General features: G+C 43.1%; 2 protein-coding genes across 2 annotated transcripts in view; one reads left to right on the forward strand and one right to left on the reverse strand.

The window, feature by feature from the left end:
- psmg3 (proteasome (prosome, macropain) assembly chaperone 3) overlaps window positions 1-23,688 on the reverse strand; it is a 57,440-nt gene that overhangs the window by 31,606 nt on the left and 2,146 nt on the right. The gene's annotated exons all lie outside the window — the stretch shown is intronic.
- elfn1a (extracellular leucine-rich repeat and fibronectin type III domain containing 1a) overlaps window positions 1-23,688 on the forward strand; it is a 43,436-nt gene that overhangs the window by 10,643 nt on the left and 9,105 nt on the right. The window contains exon 2 of the mRNA XM_088357372.1: window positions 14,446-14,516. The gene's annotated coding sequence lies outside the window, so the exon portion shown is untranslated. The remainder of the gene's footprint in view (window positions 1-14,445; window positions 14,517-23,688) is intronic.

The raw sequence follows: 23,688 nt of genomic DNA on the forward strand, positions 1-23,688 counted from the left end.
TCAGAAACAAACAGCGGAATCAAAGCGCTCCAATGTCGCGGGCGAGTAAACAGCCGGCGTAATTAAGTGGGGAATGAACTTTGATGGAATTTGTTACAGGAGATCGCTTTTGACGGAGGTTAATCAAAACATCTGATTGGGAGTTTGCTGCTAGCCTTAGCCAAGATAGACTGACAGACTAACTTTGAAGAATTATGTAGATTTAATTTAGTCGCTCAAATTGACTGTCTTGACTTTTTTTTTGTGGGCTTACTCAGGAAAGAAAAGCCAACCAAATTCTATAGTTCTGTTGGCTGAATTTTCAAAGCATCCCTGCGGGAGCTACAACTGCAATTGTTGAAGGCCAATTTGAAGGAGGTCATAAATTTTAACAAGTGTAAACATACCTGTGAAATTTGGTGCCTTTCTGAGTTTGTAAAAGTCACTAAAATGGCAATTTTATTTGACCTAAAACTAATAACGCCACATAAAATAAACTATTTCAAGGTGGCATTTACACCTCGTGGTTAGGCCATAAAAATGAGTCAAAAGAGGATTTATCAACCGTTAGAGCTGGACCCAAACGAGCCAGGACAAGTTTATTTGCGCGAGGGCGACGCGCTCACCTTTCTAATCATTTTTCTGTATTGGGGGAATTATTATTTTGCCCTCGTCGAGACACAAAGCGTTATGAATAGCGAGAATAACAAGCTTATAATTAGATCCATTGAGGGAGGATCATTGTCCCCATTAGCACTATTTGCGTGCAATCGAGTCGACTCAATCTTCCGTTGCCCCCTCCTCCACCCTCGGAAATGAACAATTATCTTCTGTAAATTGATTTTCGCTAGCTGCACACGTGGAGAAACGTTCCGTCTGTCTCGGCCTGCCACCTCCTTGACACGTGGCGTGCGGACGCGGTAAGCTTTATCTCTCCCTATGTAAAATGCAAAACATGAGTCGGATTTTTTTTTTTTTTTTTTTTGCGTGTTTGCTAGCCGCTAATCCCTCTAATCCATTATTTGTCATGCTGGGGATATGCTCCACCATGTCTTTGAACCACAGCGGGATCAAGTGATACTAGTAGATGGAGAAAGGGAAAGGGGAAAAAAAACCGCGAGACAGCTATCGTGACTTATCAGACGTCTGTCAGCAGCACCTCGAGCTTTCCTCGGTTCCCTCCGGGCCATCTTGGATTTTATTTGTCAGACACGTGGCCTGCGGGTGGCCCGAAACCTCAGTCACTCTTCACAAGAGCCCCCCCCCCTCCTTGTTATGGATGCATACACTCCACAAAATCAGAAGTGTACATAAAAAATTTCCATTTTATAAATATTTCTACAATCCTAGCAGTGGGAGGATATTATTGCCGCAAACATATTTTTGGAATAAGATTAAAAATTGTCCACTGTGAAGCTCAGAGTAGATGGAGGTTTTTTTTCTGTCTATAAAGTGTCACCGGTGCACCTAAAATTGCTGTCAGCGGGTTTACGGCACCCTAAATTTTGTTTCACAACTCGACTTATCAGTAAAGCTACATTTTATGCCGAGTATTACGGAGCAAAACGGAGCCTCTCCCTTGCATTGTCCTATTAAGCCGCCTGGGCTGTTTTTACAGGCCGAGTTGTAAACAAAACCATCATAGCCTGGTGATACCGATTGGGCCGACATGCTGATGGACATCATGCCGCACTTCGGCGCCTGAGGGCTCCGTGTACCCGCGTCCTCGTTCACCAGAGGGATGCGTTTCCTGACCTCGACCTGCGTCACATCTGCTGTCTCTTCCTCTTGGTGTAGCCTTGCCTGCACGCACGCTTTCCAGTCCCCGCCCTCCCCACAGAGCGAGGAGCTCTGACCACAACAGACCGAGGGCAGCTTTAATAGTCTGCTACATGCACGGCGTGCTGAGCTTCTCTGCTGGATCTTCAGTGCTTACTTTTCTACTTGGCCCGTTTTATCATTCATGCCACTTTTTCCACCACGGGCTTTTCTTCACAGCGGTTGGCTTTGGCCATTTCACATTTCGAAGCAGCAGTTCTTCATTTTTTTTTATGACTGAGATTTTTGGAGTGTTTATAAACAATAGGCACTTGCCTGAACCGAAGCGATGGCAAAAATTCAATGTGGGTCTGGTTGAATTGAGCTGTCAGGAAAAAGTTCTTCAGAGATTGCGTTGTCTTTGAATAATTTAATAAAATATAATAGCAAGCCCGCTAGCAGTCTTCAGTCTACATGTTCACCCTCAGGAGCTCGTCTGTGTCATCCGAGCGACAGAAACGTCGATTAAAGAACCTGTCAATCAGAGATCACATTAACTATGTGTGCTGTGTCTGTCTGGATCCGCTCTAAAAATGGTCATGAATATAAAATGTGTTTAAATTCATAATCGGTAAATAATCGGAATATGCTAACCGGGCTTTATCCGGCCACGAGTCAGCACGTTGCCCTTTGGCACTCGGCGTCTGACAGTAATGCGCTCCAAAGCGCCGTTGACATGTTAAGCTGCAACCTGAGTTAACGTGACGCTACCGTGACGACGGCACGGAGCGGTTGAATCCGCGAGTCAGTCACAGGCGTTGACGGATGTGTGTCGAGAAGCCACTGACAGCCGTCAGCGCTCCAGCGAAAAGCGTCGCGCTCAAGTAGAGACAGACGTCGTCTTCGGGATCAGATGTTTAACTCCGAGAGGCGACAGTCGCTTGTTCTCGTCTTCCTCAAAAGGCGGCGACGCCTTGAGTCTGTGAACGAAAACGTTCCAATTCTCCAAATGTTCTCTTGTACTTGTCTCTCGCTTCCCCCGAGCGGCTTGATTGTTTGCTTTTTTGTTTTCCAGTTGATCTGCTCAGTTGAAGGTGATCATCTTATGTCTGAAGGGGTTCTCACTTTGACTTTTAGAAAACAATCAAAACAACATTAGCAAACATGAGCACAGCTCCAATGTTGCTTAAATAACCATATAACCATTAATGGACGTATTTTGACAGGGAATGGATCACATCACATGGCATCCATTTGCTTCTGCCTCGCCATGATAATTCTTAGGTCGACAGATCCTGATCTGATTGAAGGTTGCCGTGGTAACGCCATCGCCACGCTACACTCGCAGCTTCCTAATGCGAACATCCGTCTTGATGTCACCGCAACCGGCATGTTCATACGTATGCAGGCTGCGTGTATCCTATTAGTTTGTGAGGCGCTGACAAGTTGCATCCCATTAGTTGGGAAGGCGCCAACATGGCGCGGGGAGGAGGAGGGGCCGGGGGACGTCGTTCCCTATACGATGATGATGCCGTCTCAGCGTGCAGCCGGCACATTCGCTCGCACAGCTCCAGTCAAAAGGCAACACAATCAAGAAGATACCTGCACCCTATGATTTTCGACTGCGCCCGCTGTGACTCCTTACACCTCACTGACAAACAACTCCGCTATGGCGCCGCTCACGCTTTCAACACTGTTATTTGTTGGAAATGACGTTTGGTAAACATACGGCCAAAAAAAGTACATAACGTCAATGCAATCATTCCTTCATACCGGTTATTAATAACAACTGCTACCTTGCGGGTATTCATGAAACACGATAAGGATGACATTTACAATAAATTACAGTAATACTACCAGATTAAAAGCAAGAATTACATTGTAGTTATGAGTATCAAGTCACTATATAATGAGGAGACAGTCACTGAACTACTGATGCGTTGATTTAGCTAGCTAGCTAGCTAAATAATAATAATAAATTATATTTATAACGCACTTTACATTCGGAGGAATCTCAAAGTGCTACATGGCAAGTAAAAACAAGAAAACAGCAATGACAAGTATAAAACAACTGGATAGTTGAGATCTATCGCTAGCTAGCTAGCGATAGCTGGATAGCTAGATAGCTAGATAGAGATTGATTAGGCTATAGAGGTAGATAAACAGATACTATGAAATGATGACAATAACAGTGTGGTGAGTATACTACTAAAAAATGAAATAACCTTCAGCAACATGCTCCTAATTCATCATCGGGGCTTCAACAGATAATCAGATAAATGGGAGCTTGCTTTGTGCTGACTTCGGTCGCCGACGATAAGTTGTCGTTCTCTTGCTAGCACCGAAGCATTCTCCCCATCACGCAAATTTTCATCAATAAAAACTAATTGCTAAGCTCAATGAATTCATTCAAAAAAACACTCATGGGTATTCTGGCCTTGAATCCTTTTCTACTTTCTTAATTGCTCTGAGACACTTTGCTCTCAACGAAGAGTCAGCTCGACCATGTGCCTTCATTGATGCTACTGTGCGATGGACTAGATCAGGAAATGTTTCTTAGGCGCACAGTGCAGACGGCGGGACACTCTGCATGAGCTTCCATCCGCCTCCTCCTCATTTGCGCCTCACCCTCCTTCCTGCCCCCGCCAGGAGAAGGATGATGTCAGCATTCCAGCTTTGAGGCGGCTGGCGTGCGTCCAGGTAGAAGGACATATGGCGAGAGGGGATGAACAATGTGAATGCAAAAAAATATGTACTATATATCCCGCCAGCTTCTCTAGAAACAATCTCGGCCTTCACTTTCAACATCATAAATAATTCATCTTCCAGTAAGAAAAGGAAAAGGAGCCCATTCCGAATTACCCATGAGAAAAGACAAAGTCGTGGTTAAGATTCTATTTGAAAGTGCACTTGCTTTTAGGCGGAACTAAAATGAGGGTTCCGGAGTATTTATAGTTTGGTGGTTGCTGTTTTTAACGTCACAATTTTACAATATATAAATGGCATTGACTATTTTCTTCTCTAAATACTCCACGTGTATAAAAAAAACACTAAAACTCACCAACTTGCTGCAAAAACTAATTTGAGCTAACTGAATTTAAAAAAACAAAAGCCAAAATGAAATAAAATTACCTATAATGAAAATTCTAAAGCCATTCTAACCCTGAGACGGCCTGACATTAAGCAATTTGCACTTCAATTTTTAATTGACATTTTGCATTGAGTCTTCACACGCCACATTGACACGAGAGCAACACGTGACTTTCAGGTGATACATTAGCGCAAAAAAAAACCACACCTAAAGAGCCCACAAGCAATCTTCACAAAGATATTTTTGGATTATCATTGAAAGCAACACCAGTGCGCAATGCTATCCACACATTTGAGGGGAAAGATTGATTTTTATGGTTTTGTTTTGCCGTCTGGAGAATGGGGATGAGTCTTGCGGGAGGTAATAAATTCAAAGTTAAGGCATTAAAAAGCTAAGTTGGTCACAGCCTCCAAAGATAAATAGAGAAAAAAGTTAAATACTGCTATATATTCATTTATTTGTAAACAAAGGAGGTCTGTAGAAAGAAAATACGATTCAACAGAGAGTTTGAAAAACTGGAATACAGTAATCCCTCGTTTATCGCGGATCATTGGTTCCAACAACCACCCGCGATAAGTGAAATCCGTGAAGTACGGTTACCAACAAGAAGTACTGGGCAGGCTAACGAGTTAGCGGAAAGATGCTAATTCGCCATCGTGCTAACACGGACTTCTAAAGGAATGTAAACGAACATTTGGTGCAATACTACATTGTCCTAAAGGTTAGACACGTTTCCTCAATTTAGAAGTTTTATTTTGACTTTCAAATGTTTTTTTTAATTTGGAAAAAAAAATCTGCGATGTAGTGAAGCCGCGATAAACGAAACGCAAAGTAACGAGGGACCACTGTAAATTAAAACAAAGTACAGTATATTTTGTTTTAGGTAGGCAACCAAATATGATCCAGTGCCCTTCCACAGCATTGCAGGTGTCGTAGGTATGTACGACATGTACTGTATCATAAACACATGTCCCCCGCGGGCGCCGTGCTCTCAAAAGCAGCTGCAAACGTGTCATGTTCGAAACAAGTCACGTCGTGAACAGCGAAGCAAACGAGTCAGGACAGAGACAAATGTGAGGCTCGGAAAAATCAGCAAGGGAATTTTGTGCGCGTGTCAGTGTGCCTGCGCGTGTGCGTGTTGGAGATGGTGAAAAGATGTTCTTTGCTAATGGCTGTTCAGGGGGACGCATCATTTATTATCCTACTTTGCTAATGCGAGCGGCGGGCTGAGAGGGAGCGACGTCCGAAAGCCTCGCACGGCATGAAATTGGAAATGTGTATAAAGGAGGTCTGATGGTGAAAGAACACATGTCAACATGTCATATTTCTATTAAGCGTATAAGAAAATCTTTTACACCGGATTTATAAGCGCTGTTGTCGGCCTGTGTTGAATGTAACTCATAAATTAATTTTTATCAAAATTAACTTTACTTACAAAAATACAGCCAGACTTATACTAAAAAATATGTATTTAATACTTCTGAACTCTGTAATAATTAAAAAAAAAGATGAATCAAATAGTAAAGTCACTTCAAGTCAAGTATCTAGGGAAAATTACATTTTCAAGCTAACCGTAGCGACATTGCTAACGTAATGGGTAATAATTGAGCAGTTGAGAGAGTTCTTGATTATTCCATATAATGATGAGGTCTGCGATTTTTCCACTCCATCACATCTAAAAGGGCCAATATGGAGACAAGAGAAGAAGAATTGGCGCCATTTCGCGGGCAACAAGTTGAAATGATACACACAGAAGTTGTTCTGCTGTGTCCGTGGGCGGCAAATGAGCCGTCATCCCGATCCCGGGTGGATTCTGGCAAATCCTGTTGCATTCAAGCCATCTCAAGTGCAAGCTGTTCAACAATGCCGCGCCACATGCTGCTACACTGCAAGCTGTCCGGATACACGGAAGACTACGTGACCAGCCGGCGGCCCTCTTGCAGTGTTAACATCTTTTTCGGGGATGTCCCCACGTTCGCCTCTTAACTTCACCACCACACCGCCCGCAGGGAAAACTAATAAGCGGCGTACGCTTACAATTGTAACCGCATTTGCATAATGTTGTTTTATGGCAGTTACAGTCCACTCTGTCAACAAACGGCCGCTTGCGTTATGTTGCGGTAATACTGAATAAATGCGTGCATGCACCTGCCAAATAAAATCTCACCGGGGGGAAATCGATGGGAAGCTAACAACGCGGAATCTATTATTTCGCACTCGCGTGCTAATACATCTGATAAAGATTTCATGGGATTGTGAGTATTAAGAAGTGTCGGCGTGGATTTAACGTAGCTTTCAAGATTAAGTGTCAAACAAATGTGATGTAAATTGCAGCACGGTTTAAAATAGACACATTGTGAATAGCTTCTACGAGTAAATGGAGTTGATTGCCTGAACTCGGTGCTGTTGTATCTATATGTATAAATATTTACATACATATCATGCTAAGTATATCGTATAAGATTATCTTTAATATTTCTTTATCTTTCGCTAAGTACTTCAGGTGCTGCTGTTTTGGTTAGCAAATGAGCACCCGTGCGTTACATTATTGCCGGATGAGGAATGTCGGTCCTCGAAACGAGGCGAGGTGTTTATTTATGATGTTAAGATGGAGTCAAGCAATTCAATCTGAACTCATCATTAACTCTGATTCATTCCTATTTTGCTTTGCTAAAGTCGTCTTTTCCAGTGAGGCAGTAAAGCTAATACACCAACTTTTTTTCTTATTGGGTCATTTCATTCCTCAGCTTGTTTGTGCCGCATTGCAATGAGTTTGGTGTCGTTCCGTAACTAAATGGGGGCTGAGAAACAAGCTGCCTCTGACTGATTGCTGCAGAGAATTAATGTCGGACGTTTCCACTCAGACGATGTTAGTTTCTAAAAAGAAAGAAAATTGCTTCATTTAGGACGTCCGCCGACTTGCTGGTTATGTCCATTTTTTTTTTTTAAATCGAAATAGACCCCAACATTCATTTGTCGCTATTGATGAAAATTTGTACCAATTCCTTAAGGGAAGGGGGCGCTAACGTTCTGCCTCAAACCCCCTCACCCCTCCCCTCCCTGAGTGCATTACGCCTTTAATGAATCAACTTTGGCAAGATGCATCGATAGGAAGACACTGAGTAATGCACACCGCCGCAGCTTTGTCGACTGAACCGATGGAAATATGATGCCAAACTCAACATATGCTAAATACCAGAAAGTAATTCCTACAATACAGCATAACAAAAAACAAATGCATTCATTCAAAACAAAATAGCAATTTCTATTCCCGGCAAGTCATTTTCTATTTTCGATGACATGACTTAGTACGCAGAAACGGCCGACTAAGCTCAACGTCGGGCGAGTCATGACACTTCATCACTAAAATGTTAGCAGTTATGGATTAACGAGTGGCGTGTCAAACTGTAAGCGCGGCGATTCACCGCTGGGAGAATCACCTGAAGATTGAGACCCTGCGGCCCCCCCCAGTTGAAGGAGGGAGGGGGGGTACATCGCGTTGCCCATATTTTGTGTGAAAGGAAAAATTCAAGAGTGGATGAATATCACATTTACAGGGACTGTGTGTGCAGCAGAAAAATGGCACGATAAAACACTTTGCTCACTTTTTTTTTCTCTAAAAGCATGTCACTGACATCTTATGAAGATACCCAGGAAACCTTTTGACAGTCTTATAGTCCCCGTAGTGGAGAGTCAACTCCCAGCTTCCTAACATGACATTTCCACACGCTTTCCAGCGCCACGCTCACGTTGGACCATTTTTCATCTTCCATCACGTCACCGCGTATGAATCATCTGGTAGTAAATGTGCTGCTCATTCGTCTCATCTCACCCGGCACGCCTGCGGGCTCCGGCACCGGTGAAATTTTAATCCGAACCGCTTTTGGGGCATAATAGCAAAGTTAAATAGAAGGTCTTTCACGGCACTCAGTCATCTTGACAAGCTCGGCAAACAACTCCGTGGGCTTAAAAGGGCGCTCGGCGGGCCTGGCGGTCCTCTAACTCGCCCCTGATTTCATCGATTAGAGCGCGATGGAGAGCTTACGCCTCTTGTCCTTAACGCGGCATAAGCCTTTTTCCCCACCATATCCAACGATATGACTTCTCTCGGGATCGAGGCCAAAAAAGATACCGGAGAGTCCATTCTGCTCTTACTCGAATCGACTCAGAGTCGTTTATGACAAATAGGAAGACAGGTTTTCCCCTGAAAGAGTAGAAATGGGCTTACCTAGCATTTCACAAAAAAATGTGTTTCATAATAACCCCGAGCGGCTGTGAGTAAATTTCCAGTCACAGAAAACAAAAATGGCCCAAAAGACCAAGTTGTGTGGAAGGCTGGAAAAGTTTATAAATACTCGACGCTAACTCGACAACAATCGACTGTCTGGCTGTTAATAAATAAGTGACCTTTAAAAAAAAAATGATGCAACGTTTTACACAAGATGGCCTTCAATCAATATTATGATGTTTATCTAACAGAAAACTAATTAAAGGGAAAAGCTTGTCAAAAACATGTATTCAGAAAGGCTTATTGTCCTTCGAAGAAAAAAGTTTGGAGGGCAGCTTCGGGTGATTCTCTTTCATCCTTGCATTGAATGTAATCTGGAATAATGACGCCTATTAGACATGGCGGGCCACGGGAAGCTCGGGAGAAGTCGGGATGACAGTTTGCATGCAAGTCTGCCGAAGGCGCCGCTGACAGCGCTCGTTGGGAATGAAGGATGGCACGCTTTGGCTCTTTAATTGAAAGTTGGCCGGGCAGCTGCGCCATGTTTGACAGCTGCTATTACATCTGTATTTGCTTTGTCATTGGCTGGCGAATTAATTTCACTTTTACATTGTTTGACACAGGAGCCATCAATCTCCGCTATCGGCCAATTATACAGTGATACATGTCAAATTGCTGAGATTCGTGGTCAGATTTGACGGTTTCTTATCCTGATAACTGGGTCGTACGTTTTTTTTGTTTTTAAAAACACAGACTCCAAGTGTTTTCTCACAGCAGGGTTCTTTTCATCATTTCTGAAAACATAATATAGCTGTGTCATCTGCACAGCCGTGATAGCCAACATCTGAAGCACCTAAGGGAAACAAAAGGGGTCTGAGTGTTGACCCTTGAGGGACTCCTAATGACATGGCCTACTTCACTAAACAAATATAAAGCAGCCAAATGAAAAAGTCCATATAACAGTAACTGAGCATGCACAAACAAAGCTTATTGGTTACCATCAAACTCCATCGTCATCCAAGGAAAGGTCACGAAAATGAACTATTGTTGATATAAAAGGTTTTTAAAAAAAAAAAGCTTATTGTAACAAGTATCTTTTCTTTACTTGAACAGAGCCTCCATGTTGGAAGCTCGACCTTCCCCAGGCCATCCCTCGTCCTCGGGAGCCCACAATGCTCTCCTTTAGCCGTTCCCGCCTGACTGCCCCCAAGAAAAACCCGCTACCGGCAATAAAGTACGGCCGAGTTCCACTTGTCATCCTTCGCCTTCTACCCTACTTCTCGCAGATAATAACAAATTACCAGTCGTGTCACTCAAGGCAGCGGACGCCGAGCGAGAAGAAAAGACGTCACAAGATGTTCTTTAAGCATAATCGAGGAGAGCGGGAAGATAGACGTGAACAGCTTTGTCGCCGGCGCGTGCGGCGGGACACTTGGGGCACTTCCACTGCTATTCTTGCCGAAGAAAGAAGATAAAAAAGAGACGTTAGATACTCCGCCGGCCAAATTAGATGCTTACATAATTGGATCTGAAAACAAAGTGTTGGTGCTTTGAGATGCCCAATGTCGGAATGGTATCAGAATTTCACTGTCCAATTAAAGGCACACAAAAACACCCAACACTATTTTATATATGATATATACATTTTGGTGTTTTAAAAACGTGCAATTAGAATTTTGCAGAAAATATTTGTGTGCATGTGCTGTGCTCGTGGCGACTGCTATCATTAAGTGTGCTCCAAAAAGCACGCCGGGGCGACTTCAATACTTGATGAGCACTGGCGTCTCCGTGCCACGCCGCCGCCACTCTCGCCTTCTCCAATAGTGTCGATGTCGTTTGTGTGAGGCGCGTGCGCGACGAAAGAGTATTACGTCTATTTTTAGAAAGGCAATTTCAAAGTTGCACATCAACACGCCTATTTTTTTGTGTGTGTGTGCCTTCTGGGCCTTGTTGTTTGCAGGTTCAACAGGCGACTTGCACACTTTCTTCGGGGCTTCGGTTTCAAGTTAGGAGATGGAAAGATTATGCAAATGGAACGCTGTCCGCTCGGTTTAAGTTTAAGCGAGCCTGGCTGGTGTCATCTCCTCCCTTCACATCTTGTCTCTACACCACTTCAGTTCTGATCGTTTCCCTCAGAGGATATGTTGGGCTGACCTCTCGTTGTACACGTTTGTTTTTTTAAGACTAAACAGACGAAGTAAAGTTTTAATTTGGCTGCACATCCAAATTTAGTTGGAAATGGAGGAATTAAATTTACTGGTTACAGTCCAAATGCATTGGAGCTCAACCAGACACTTACTACGGGGGATGTAATGCGCATTACCACCACCTACTGGACTGGAGTGGAACAGCTTAAACTGGCATATTAATTTTTGTGACTATTTTATAGTATTTTATATAGTAAAATATATATTTGACCCACCACAAAGTTGACGAATGTAAACAACTCTGACAAATGTAAATTTAAACAGTAAAATCAACAAGCTTGTTTGAAACAATTTCAGATCTGTAAAACAAACTTGTCACTGTGGACTAATATTCTTTTAGATTCTGGAGAGGGCGACACTTTTGAAAATAATTACTCAAGTACATATGAAGTAGGGCTTGCGTAGGCGTCCTTGATTGACAGCCCATTACCAGTTAAGCACATAACTAAGCGCAGCAAAAACTAATTTAACAGCAGACGAGCACAAGTAGTGCTCAGACCATCGCCAAGGTCCATTTAACACTTATGCAGAAATGAATGACAAAATGTCCCTTTGGCCAGCAGTGCGTCTACATGTTTATTATCACGATTACACCGGCGGAAATGAGGGTAGAAAAAAGCCAGCCGTGCCATTGGCCCGAGTATGTGAAGCATGTCATTAATTCGATTAACAGTCAGTTTGATTGACAAGCGCCACAGACCGAGGAGCCGTTTAATCAGCCGATTTGAATCGGCCAGGCTTGCCATGCTAACTGTTCTGATTTTTTAATGATGCCGAGCCTGGCTTTGGACATAAGTGTTTTTTGGAGTAGAGTCAAATTGACCCAAGTCTATTTTCTTATCCAACTTTTTGGGTTTTGTTCAAAAGTGGTTGGTGATTGAGTGTATTAGGTGAATCAGTAGCTCAAGTCAAGTCTTTCACAGGCAGATTAGACCGCCACTAATTTTCTATCCTGAGTGTTAAGTGGCAGGTCAGTAGCGCTGTAGCGTTTACTTCTATTTTGGTCCTCACATGTGTGCGTGCTAGCCGCGCCGCATGTCAGCAGCTGAGCACAATCCGTTAGCTCGCCGCCAACCCGACCTTCCCGCGCTGCGGGTCGACACCCTGGAGTGACGCCAGCTCCTCGGGAAGCACATGTGGTCTGGCTACCCCCCCCCAGCCGCTTCATCCTCCCTCCTCAGGCTGCCACTTGACCCATCCTCAATTCTTAGCAAGTTTACCTGCGAGCATTATTGGGCTTGGCTCATTTCCACGTGGCAGGCAGCTGCTATGCAATTTGCATGTCGTAATGGACAAAAGATAGAAACCACAAGACATGCGGCAAATTCTTTCTGTTTTCTGTCACGTATAAAAAAAAAAAAAAGTCTCCATTACAACATAGAATAATACGCTTTGACTTTGTTCACGGTTTCAGGATTCTAATAATTGGATATTTGGGAAAAAAATGGCATTGTGATATTTTGAGGGCAGAAGTGTCTCAAAAATTATATGTATATAGATATATAATGTATATCATGCACGCAGTTGTGGGAGGAAAGACATACACATCAAGTGCATGAACATTTTCCAGCATGTTGACCGGAGGTCAGATATTACGTTCAAGAACAATGACTATTTCCTCCCATAGTCGAAACCCAACGTGATACGGCGTACAAGCGTGCTCGGGATCAATAAGGTTGCAAAGAGCAACAAACCCTTTGTCAAAAACGAATGGTAACAAATGCGAGTGTTTTTTTTTTCCCCTTGCGGGATCTATAAATGTGTGAACACGCAACGCTGGGAAATGATCCGCGGAGCGACAAAATGCTTGCGCAGATGCTGCTAAACAACTTCACTGACATAGAAAATGTGCTTATAGCGCTAAAGGGCTGCCTTTGAATGTTGTCTGGTACTTTAATTCAAACCTCAGCGAAGAATAACGTGCAGCTACTATGGGTCACACAAATAATTGGGGATAAACACACCAACATATTCAAGTTTGAAATGTTATCTTAGCATTAGAGTAAATAAGCATCCTACTGACGTCATTGTCACACCTGAGACTTGAATTTTACAAACCAAGGCCCGAACTGGACTTTTGTCGTACCCCGAGATTTCTGTCAGTGAATAACCCTGACGTTTATGCGGATGGATCGAAATTCTTTGCATATAAAGCGTCTCCTGTGCACCTGCCTCATAAAACTTGATTGGCAATACGTTTTGTCATCCACACAATGACGTCTGAGCCGCTCGTCATTGCGCGAGGACGTTTACTCGCCGTGACGAGGCACGCGGACTCGCCTCGGTGGCTTTTCTCGGGCCAGCCTGTGTGTTGAAGCCAAATGTTCCCTCTTGGCTGAGAGGCTTCCCTTGCGGGGGCAGCTGCTGCTGCGGCGGCGGTGACCCTGCCAAGGGCGCCGCGCTCCCCGTGGTTGCTCGGCTCCGTAAAACGGGTCATTGAACGGCTAAATGGACTCATTATGATGTGTAATTAAAAGAATACTGCAGACGTCTCCAAGACTCGCCCCCGCCCCACCCGTCGCTCGGTTCCCCGTTGTTACGTGTCGTCTTGGGCCTCCGCTGGACGCCGGCTGCCGTTTTAACCGTCGCCTCGTTCGCCGGCATGCCAGCTAATTGAATCGCAGTTTCCATTGTCTGCTCATTTGCTGATATTCTCGCCAGTTTGCATATTCCAATTACTGAATGTTGAGATTGAATTCTGCCCGTGGCCTTTCGTTTGATACATGTTGTAACCCTGCGAATCAGGCGTCGGGCTCGGCGTAGCTCCGTTGGAATGCTGAACAATCATATGAATACCGATTGCGCTGTAATCTCGAGTTCATCATGTGCGACCATTAATATGCATGTAGGTAGAGAAATTTCATCCTTCATTGGATCTGTGAAGCACAGAAGCAAATAGTAAGGGGAGGGGAGATAATCACGTACATTAATTTGAGCAAAACAAAGCATTGGCTTTCTCCCGTGAGTAAAGATTGCGCAAATGGAAGTGTACAGAAATGAGCAGCACTTCACAAATATGATAAGAGAAGGATTGATGTCTGATTAATTAGTCAAAGTCATTTGGGCAAGAACAGTATATCAAAGCCTGTTTGCTTGTTGTTGATAATGGTAAGGGGGCGACTCGGTTTCTCGACACAAAAACATGGAGAGGTTTTCAACGTTGTGTCATTATTGTGTTGCAGAGGCCAGCGAAGGAGGCGCGAAACATCTGGCATGTTCTGCTTCGTCAAAGACTTCCGAGCAGATTACCCAGGTAAATGTGAGGATTTTGGTACCTGAGTCACCTGGTTGTCGCTTTTTATAAGAAGCAAAACAATCCTCCAAGTTCACACCCACAACCCATGCTTTGCCCCCTCCCCTCTAAGAGGATCAAAGTGGCTAATCCACTGGTCAATGCAAGTACAGAGGCAAAGACAAATCTCTCAAAAGGACATGTCATCTTGTTTGCTATCACGCACTCTGTAGGGGGAAGGGGCACTCATTGTGTCCCATTTACGGCAGCCATAGCAACCTCCATGAGCATTTACAAGAATAATTAAACTTAATGACAAAGGCAATACTATAAAAATGTTTTGAGTTTCTGAACCAGAGGAGGAATAAAAAGACCCATTTAAAAAAATTAACTGCTCTCCACAGAACATTCCTCCAAATTATGTATTCAGCTGAAAGATAAACACAAAGAAAAATCATCACTTGCTTTTATGTGCGACACGTCATAAGGAAAGCAAGAGATGGAAATTAAAACTTTGTGGAAACTTTTAAATGGAAAAAAATCATGTATCGCCCAATATGTACGGTGTATATGGATGTATGCACGTACGTATACAGTAATCCCTCGTTTATCGCGGATAATTGGTTCCAAAAACCACCCGCGATATGTGAAATCTGCGAAGTACGTTACCAACAAGAAGTACTGGGCAGGCTAATTAGTTAGCGGAAAGATGCTAATTCGCGATCGTGCTAATACGCGAAAATGGACTTTTAAAGGAATGTAAACGAACATTTGGAGCAATATTACATTGTCCTGAAGGTTAGACAAATGTTTCCTCAATTTAGAAGTTTTATTTTTACTTTTAAATGCTTTTTTAATTTGGAAAAAAAGTCTGCGATGTAGTGAAGCCGCGATAAACGAAACGCGAAGTAGCGAGGGATCACTGTATACTCATAGTATATATGTGTATGAATTGATAGTTATCATAGAAGTAACGTTTGAATTTTAAAAGGACACCGTTTAGCCGCTACTAAGAGAAGATCGGAATGACTGTGTAAAATCGGGGGAATAAATGCTGCCATTTATAGACAGAATAACGAGTGTTAAAAGCAAAAACTGATAAAAAAAAAATGGTTACGCACAATTTCCTCGCTGTAAAATAAAAGCACAATTGCCTGATGAGGATAAAGCGTGCTGACATCCGCCCGCCTCTCGCTCAGTTTATGTACAGAGGCAGATAATCGTCTTGTTAAAGTGATACAAAAAAAATCCAGAATATTACGCCTGGTGTTCACCCCTGGCGCAACACTTTATTGAGGGTACGTGTCGTCGATCAATTATCACTGACTCATTCTTATAAGCGGAACAACCTTTTCTTCGTAGATGACTCGCTCGTTACGCGGCTAATCGGTCGTCGCCCTTCTTATCGTTTCCCCAACTTTACTTTATCTGATGCTATTGTCGCCATGCGACCCGGCGAGGCCGCAGGCGCGGCGACGCCGTCTAATTTGCAACAAACGAAGGGACTACAGCGGAACGAGGAGCCCGAAGAAGTGTGATTAACCAAGCTGTGTTGGAATAATAAAGACTTGTTTCGCTCTGCTATGGAATGAAAGCGCCGCTTCATCATCATCATGCAAATGAGCTGCGTTGCACAACCTCACCGAAACAGATCTGCATTTTAATACATATTAATACTTTTTTCTTTGTTTGGTGACAAAATATATCTTTTTTTAAGAGTTAGCGCGCGACTATGGCTGTCTAAAGACAAAAAATGGATCTTCAAGTTTTTGTCTTTTTAACTAGCCAGCTTTAAAAGATGGTCCAAGATTTAATATTTGGGAGGTTTATTGTTTGTTAATGTAACTTTTCTATCTTGCAGAACTGCCATGAAAAAATAATAAAGTATTAAATGAGGGACAGGTAAAGCCGTTCTTGTGCAGACAGCAATGACGCATCCAAATATGCAAATGCCACTTTTTCATCCAAACGTCTCGCTCACACGGCCGAGGGGATTTTTGAAATCTAAATGCAAATGTAAGTCGACGAGCAAACAAGCGCACTATTTATTTCTATCAGCGAGCCAAAAGGAAACTGTTTGCGCTAATGAGTGATGAATTATTAATCACGTGACCGTCCCCGTAAAGGGAGACAGACTTTAGTGTGTCGTAAAGCATTTAATACAAGTTTATATCCGCTCATTGATTAAAGTGTTACTGGACTAGTGAAATGTTACGCCGTGGCTTGTTGGGATGCGCCGAGGCTCTTCACGGCCCATCGTCAGTGAAGGCCTCAGTTAGAACTCGGGCGGGATGCTTTAAATGGACTGTCGCAAAGTCCTGATTGATGGCATGGCGGTGCAAGCGAGGGCGACATTTGGGCTTTTAGTTCAAATCCAGTGCGAGAGGTCCTGCGGACGTCTACTCGATGGCACTAGACAAGAAGAATTATCCAAATGGATTAGTGCGGGGAGCAGTATGGATTAATCCGGTGCAGACATGGAGGACTTAAATTGGTGGCATAAAGTGATTGTAAAACATTAGCGTGCTTGCCAATTATTGGGCTCTTTGCTCATCGATGGAATTGAAGCCATCTTCCATGTTGGCCTCTTTAATCAATAGCTCTTTGTCGTGTCTCGCCTCCCGATGTATGTCCTGCGTGTCTCGGCCGAGGTCGTGTTGGAGGCTCCTCAGCAGATGGCTGTTTTCATTGCTTTTAGTCGCAATCACCGCTCCTAAAATCGATTTTAATCGGAAAATCGGTTTTGATTAAAAAGATGTGAGTGCTTCAAATCGAACCGGATCGGTTGAATCGTATTGCGGCTCATGTATCGAGATGAATTATTTGATACCTGTCGATACTTGGTGTGTGAAATGATTCAAGGACAATTTATGTTTAAGTGGAATGATTCGATTCTATATAGTATGGCTCACTTCGGGAGTATGTTGGAACGATTCCGTTTATATATGTCGACAAGTTCATGCTAAAATGCTACTTAAGTTTGTCAACACAGTTACGATGTCAAGATCACAGTTTGCCGTGCGGACATTTTGTTTTGCAGGATTCTATCTAAGAAATACGTGTCAATAAAAGCACAATGAGAATACAGTGGACTGAGGGGCGGCTAGCGCTTTGCAACGGGTCACGGTCGCCGATTGTATGTGTATGTGCCATTGTACTGCGACTGAGGCACAATGTACCTTCTCTCGGTTGACACCCCCTCATGTCCGTTTATAGTCCCTGTTACAATCCAGGCATTGTTCTTCACAAGGTTAATTAGCTTATATTAGCGACATTCTCACGTCCTTTCATGCAACTCACTTTTGCTACCGACTGGCCTCATTGAAGGTTGACTTTACTGACTATTACATTCTTAAATGGCATTACCCTCATTACTAAGAATTTTTGTTTTATTCACTAAAATGGGATTCTGTTTCAATTTGAGCTATTTTTGTAAACTATAATAAACACGATCCAAGCAACCAATTCCATCCAATAAAACTAGCTCAATGCTAACGTATCATGTTAAAGCCACTCATAGGCTAAAGGGAACTAGCATTGACGTTACAGTAATTATGTAGGAACATCTTACAGTAGTTAAGGACCTTCTCTGTCTCTTCCTCTTACTGTTCATTAACTAAATGGTCTCAGCTCAATAAAGTTTGGGAAACGCTGTACAACAGTAGGTCATGGGACTACCGAATATAAGCACAAGGACACATCCCATAATGTCCTTTTTGCACTTCGCAATGAGAAAGGCAGTCATGAATGAAATGAGGAGAAGTGGATGAGAGCTGTAACAGGCAGCTGTTAGCCATTGGACTTGTCACTCCCAGATGATTTTTTTTTTTTTTACTTCCACATCGTAGCAAAAGACGATTAATAATACCTATCATTATTTTTCTTGCAAAACCGCACCTGTCACACGGAGGGAGACATCCATCATCGGCTCCCGTTAGCCACTGTGGCACACGATGTCGTCAGCGCCGATACTAGCGCAGCGCTAACACAAAAGAAGTGCACGTTAAGCGCACGGGGCCTGTTCGGTGGGGACACGCTCGGGCGTGTTCTTTAGCGATAACAAAGGCAGGTAATTGAGGCTTTGCTCCATCGCTTGCGGGATTAGAAAGGTGAGGTCGGTCACCTTTAAAGAAGAAGGATCTCGGACCATCTGCTTTGTTGTCAAATTTCTTGTCATGGCTCATTTTAGATTCGAGAATATAGTCGACACATTGATTTATTAATATTAGCACACAAAAGGACTTTATAAGGAATTTTTTTTTTTTTTAATTGTTCAACCCCTAACTTTATTCAACTCCAATTAGCTTCTTTTTTTGCCTCTTTAATAGCACACAAGTCAGATAAGCGTGTTCATTAGGCGCTATTTATTAATACAACAGACGGTAACGGGCTATGTCAACGAGGAGCATCTGTTAAAGAGATGCCGTTATCGCTTTATGGAGAATTTGCATCTCGCGTGCTCTTGATTAAACCTGTCATTAAGTCGCTCGTTTGCATCTTTACATGCAGAGTGGCCGTTTAAACGCAATCCGGCAGATGCGAGCCATCTAACGGACCCGCCTTCCTCTTTGAGTAACATTTTTCTCACAGGTCTTTGTTCAATCTGTAAAGCAAATACTGCGCCGGCGCGCGTGCCGTCGGAGTTTTCAAATGGAAACGTGGCAATAAAAATGCTAATTTGGATATTCAATGCGATTGGAGCCCTGCGTGTCAGAGGATCTCTTCTAAAGTCCATTAATATTTGGAGGATTTATGTTGCGCTCTGCACCCTAACAGGGATAAAAATCCTCACGGCGGTGAATTGGTCGCTCATGTCGCTCGACGTGGCGCACAAAAAAGAATTTTTACTCCATTTGGACACTCAAGTAGCAGCTCTCTATTATGTCTTTTTGGGGCCTGAGGGAATGCGGCCTGTAAGAAACAATAACGCTCATGTCTTGATGGAGACACTTTTTTTTACAGGGAAATTGTGTGCCCCCGGTTTTGCACTCGGCTTTATGTAGCACCAGGAATGTTGGACTATTTATTTCACCTCCATGGCTGATTTGATTCACTGCCGCTTTTTCCGTCTAACATAAATCTATTTCAGTTCTGAGGGGCGTTGGGGTGTGTGCAATTCATGTTCCGGCCTTCCTATGCCGAGTTTGACGGTTCTCTGTTTATTTATTTATCTATCTACGGCCATATTAGCCATCAGAAGAGGAAAAGATTTTCCTGATGGACAACAGCGAAAATTGATATCGACATACTGCAGTATTTTTCAAATCTATTTTACCTAAAGCTATGCCTTTGTCATAATTACCATCACAAGGCGCAAAGATTTGTTTGCTATATTTAAAAAAACAAATCAATTTAACCGGCTCCGTCTTAAATGAGGCCAAGGAAAGAAAAGTAAAATGTCAGCACTGATTTAGAGTAAAGTCATTTGTGTCAGCCACAAGTTAGCTAGCTGTGTGAACTGTGAAGCTAAGTTAGCTAAGTGAGCATGTCACTTAGGCTTACCGAGAGCTGATCAAATGTAAACTAAAGTTCAAGTCAATTGTGAATTTAAGTAAGAAGGAAACGAAATGATAGAAAAAAAAGAAAAGCAAGTTTTATCTACAGTATGAAAAAAATATACAGTTGTCATGTATCCACTGCGGGGCTTCTTCTCTATCCAACAACCATCAAATGCACTTCATGCAAACATCTCAATCTGCAGTCAAAGTGCTGCAGCAGCAGCTTTCTCCGGCTCTCTTATTTCTTTAGTATTTTACACAGATATGCATTATCTTCAAAGTGCACCCGACTCTCAGTGAAGGATGAAGACATCAAACGGACATTAGTCTCATCGATGTCAATATGATTTGTTGCCGATCCTCCCGAAGGGATTTTTTTCTTGCGCATTGGGGTCAAAATAGAAACCCACGCGTTGGTACTCTGAAATGCGAACGACAGCCAGCCACCGTGACCAACTTTCAAGAAGCTCCTCTGGGTTGCTGAGACATCAGGGCTTGATTTTGAACAAAAGTGGCGTTTCCGACGCTTTTGTCAGCTTTCTACTGGTTCCAACCCGCATCCCATTTTCATTACTGAATGGCAGCGTACAAGGTCAGCCGCCGCCAGCAAATTATCTCCAGCCAAACGTCGCCCAAGTCTTGTAATGCCAAAGAATTCTGTCATATTCTTGCTTGGGTAAAGGTCAACTGTTCCAAAACAACAATTGTTGCGTTTGGTGTGTAATCCAATTTATTTTAGAATAAATAAGGCAGAGGAAAAAGGAGGTAATATGATAAAAAGAGCAAATATTTATCTCATTTTTATCCTAAGCTAAAAAAATATCCATCCAGCACATATAAAATCTCTCATCCAAATTTGGCCCGAAGGACGTATCTGTTGGATCCACTTAGGGTGGTTGCATTTCAAATCTTTGCTCTTTTGGTTTTGCCTGAGTCAGCAGCCCAAAAATCCTCATTGCCACATGCGTTGTCTCAGAGGCGAAAAGGAACATGCCGAGTTGATGGTCAGTTGATGGCCTGGAAAATTGCATTTAAACCTTCGGGTGTTATTGCTGCTCATATCTTAAATCTCCAAAGTGCGAGTTTAAATTAAACTCCTGCGTCGCACTGCACAGCTCACTTAGTTCACTCTCCTGTTCAATATGCGCCTTGGTGTTTTTTTTTTGCATTTGAAATAGTTTTTTTTTTTTGTTATTCTTTTTTTTCCCCGAACACTATTCCATTCCCGTTCATTTTCAAGGGTTAAAAAATTGCTGACTTTATTCTGGATAATGAGAAATTGCTGTATCATTTCTCACAAAGGATAAATAATATATCCCAGTGAGTGTTCCTAGATTGTCTATCTTCATGTATTGCGCCACCGTTTGTATATATCTTACAATACATTAAAGAGGAAGTCAACCCAAACATTTACTTTACAATAATATGATGCATGTGCTTCCAGTCAACAGCAAGTGGCAAAATGGCCGTCGTCTGATATGTGTAATTCATATTCCACAAAATCAACATTAATCAGACGAGTTGGGATGCATTGAACATATGATAAATATTTTTTGGAGGGAGAGGGGTTGACATCCCCTTTAAGTTCAATTTTCATAATATGTCACACACACATTGCTGCCCTTCATAAATGCAGTATGGTTGGTTGCCATTTGCTTGTTGTCTTGATAAAGGTGTCACGCAAAGTCGAGTTTGGCTTCATGATGAGATTTTTTTCATCCCCCTCGCCCTTGTCTCAGCTCAAACGGCTGCTGAAGGACTCCGTATTCAGCGAAGAACAATAAAGTAAGATATTGGGAACGTACAAGCAGAACGGCGTGAGGCGCCAAGTCATTTAAAGTTTGACAAAGTATGACGCCTAAATAGAATACCAAGTAGCCAGCGTGCAGAGAGGAAGCTCGCAGTTCCAAATGCACGCTTCCCGCCCAACCTTTGCTCCCGAGACTTAAATTACGCCCCCCCATCATCACTAAAAATTGTGCCAGAACGCAGCATCAGCATTAAATGACATCAGCCCCACGCCTCGCTAATACTTCCTGCTAATTACCAGCAACCTGCGGCAATTAGCAGCAGTGAGGTGTTCGTTGGCACACGCAAATGTTTAAAGTAGGTCATTACATTAACAAGATCGAGATAAATAAAAGATGCCGCATGATTGCAGGAAGTAAACATTTGAAGCCATACGAATGTTCGTGAGGGTTTCTAAAAGCATATTTGAAGCCGCTGGGATATTCGACATCACTTTTACACACAGGAAAAGTCAACGAATGAGTTTTCACCGATACCAAGTAACTGATACCGCCAGTCTTTTTGATATGAAATTTCTATTACACCAATGACAGGGAATTGTAAAGAAAGACCTCTATACAATTCTTGGGTGTCCATATCTGGTTCACTACCCTGCATATTTTCGATGTTTCCTTCCCCTGACACACCTGATAAAAAAATTCAGAATCGTTTAGCGTTAACCTCCCACTTTCCGCGGAACAAAAAAAACCAAATCATCAAACTTCAACAAGACAGCCTCCGAGAGAAAAAGTGAAAAGTTGAAAGTTCCAACTTAATGACACTCATATTTGCTCCACTTGAACAGGTGCCAGGCCTGAGCAAACAGCCATTCTGTTTTTCGAGACCTCAAGTCCTCCTGCGATAAAAGCGCGAGTTTAATATGCGTTGATTTAACCGGAGCACGCACGCCCTCCGTGTCACCCCCTGCCAAAAGCAATTCGGGACCTCGATGAGCACAATGTTTCCTTCCCCGAGAGCCATAGTTCCATTTGAGCTCAATTGATTGGCCACTTCTGCTTCCCCATTCTTTGCTTTCTACGCCTCCGCCCCCTTCTTTTGGGCCGTCTTGTCTACCCAGCGAGAGGTGGCTGCATTTTCAATGACATCAAATAAAGAGGGGCAGTCATTGGTATGGATGAGAAGGGCCCGCCGAGATTGAGGCACCTACAAAGCACCAGATAAGAAACACAAGTGCAACAAGACTAGAACGGGCTTCAGACTATATTAAAAAACAGGGAGGGAGAAACGGATGCTTTGATATCAGCCACTTGCGGTGAGAAGGCAACAATTTGAATCGAGCACGCGCGCCGATGTTGTTTGGGCGGCGGCAAACAACATGGCACAAACGGAGGCGCCTGCAATATCCTGTCATTAATGTGAGGAGACGCTGAAGATTTCTGATGTTGTTTGCCTGCTCGGCTCATTTTGGAGCGTGGTTTCTTTGGGGACAGAGCAAGGGGACGCTGGAGGTGACTCATAGATTCATGATAAAGCTTGGAATTATCAAGCTGACACTTTTATAACACGCCGAGACAACGCCATCCCTCCACCAGATCTAAGCCCCGCCTCCAGGATTCCTACTCCTATACCCTGTGACTGCGTGCGAGTCTACGGCCTGAACTGAAATCAACTTCAAGGTGTGCCAAGGGTATCGTAGACAAGAAGATGCTGAGGATTCAACACCAAAATGGCCGTGATGACCTCATAATAAACCACATATTAGATTTTGAATTCCTGTTCGACTAACACCTCTTTAAAACGAAAATATCAATCAAAACTAAATAAACGAAAGAATTTCAAAATATGTCACGGATCTCATTAGCACCGGATCTCAAATCCACTACAGATCCTTGACGCTGTGATGTTTCGTCGACCTTTCACCCCCTCCTCTCATATAAAAGAGCCAC

Source organism: Syngnathus floridae, chromosome 17 (assembly GCF_059516105.1).
Source record: "Syngnathus floridae isolate MCC-2025c chromosome 17, RoL_Sflo_1.0, whole genome shotgun sequence".
In the NCBI taxonomy this organism is placed as follows: Eukaryota; Metazoa; Chordata; class Actinopteri; order Syngnathiformes; family Syngnathidae; genus Syngnathus; species Syngnathus floridae.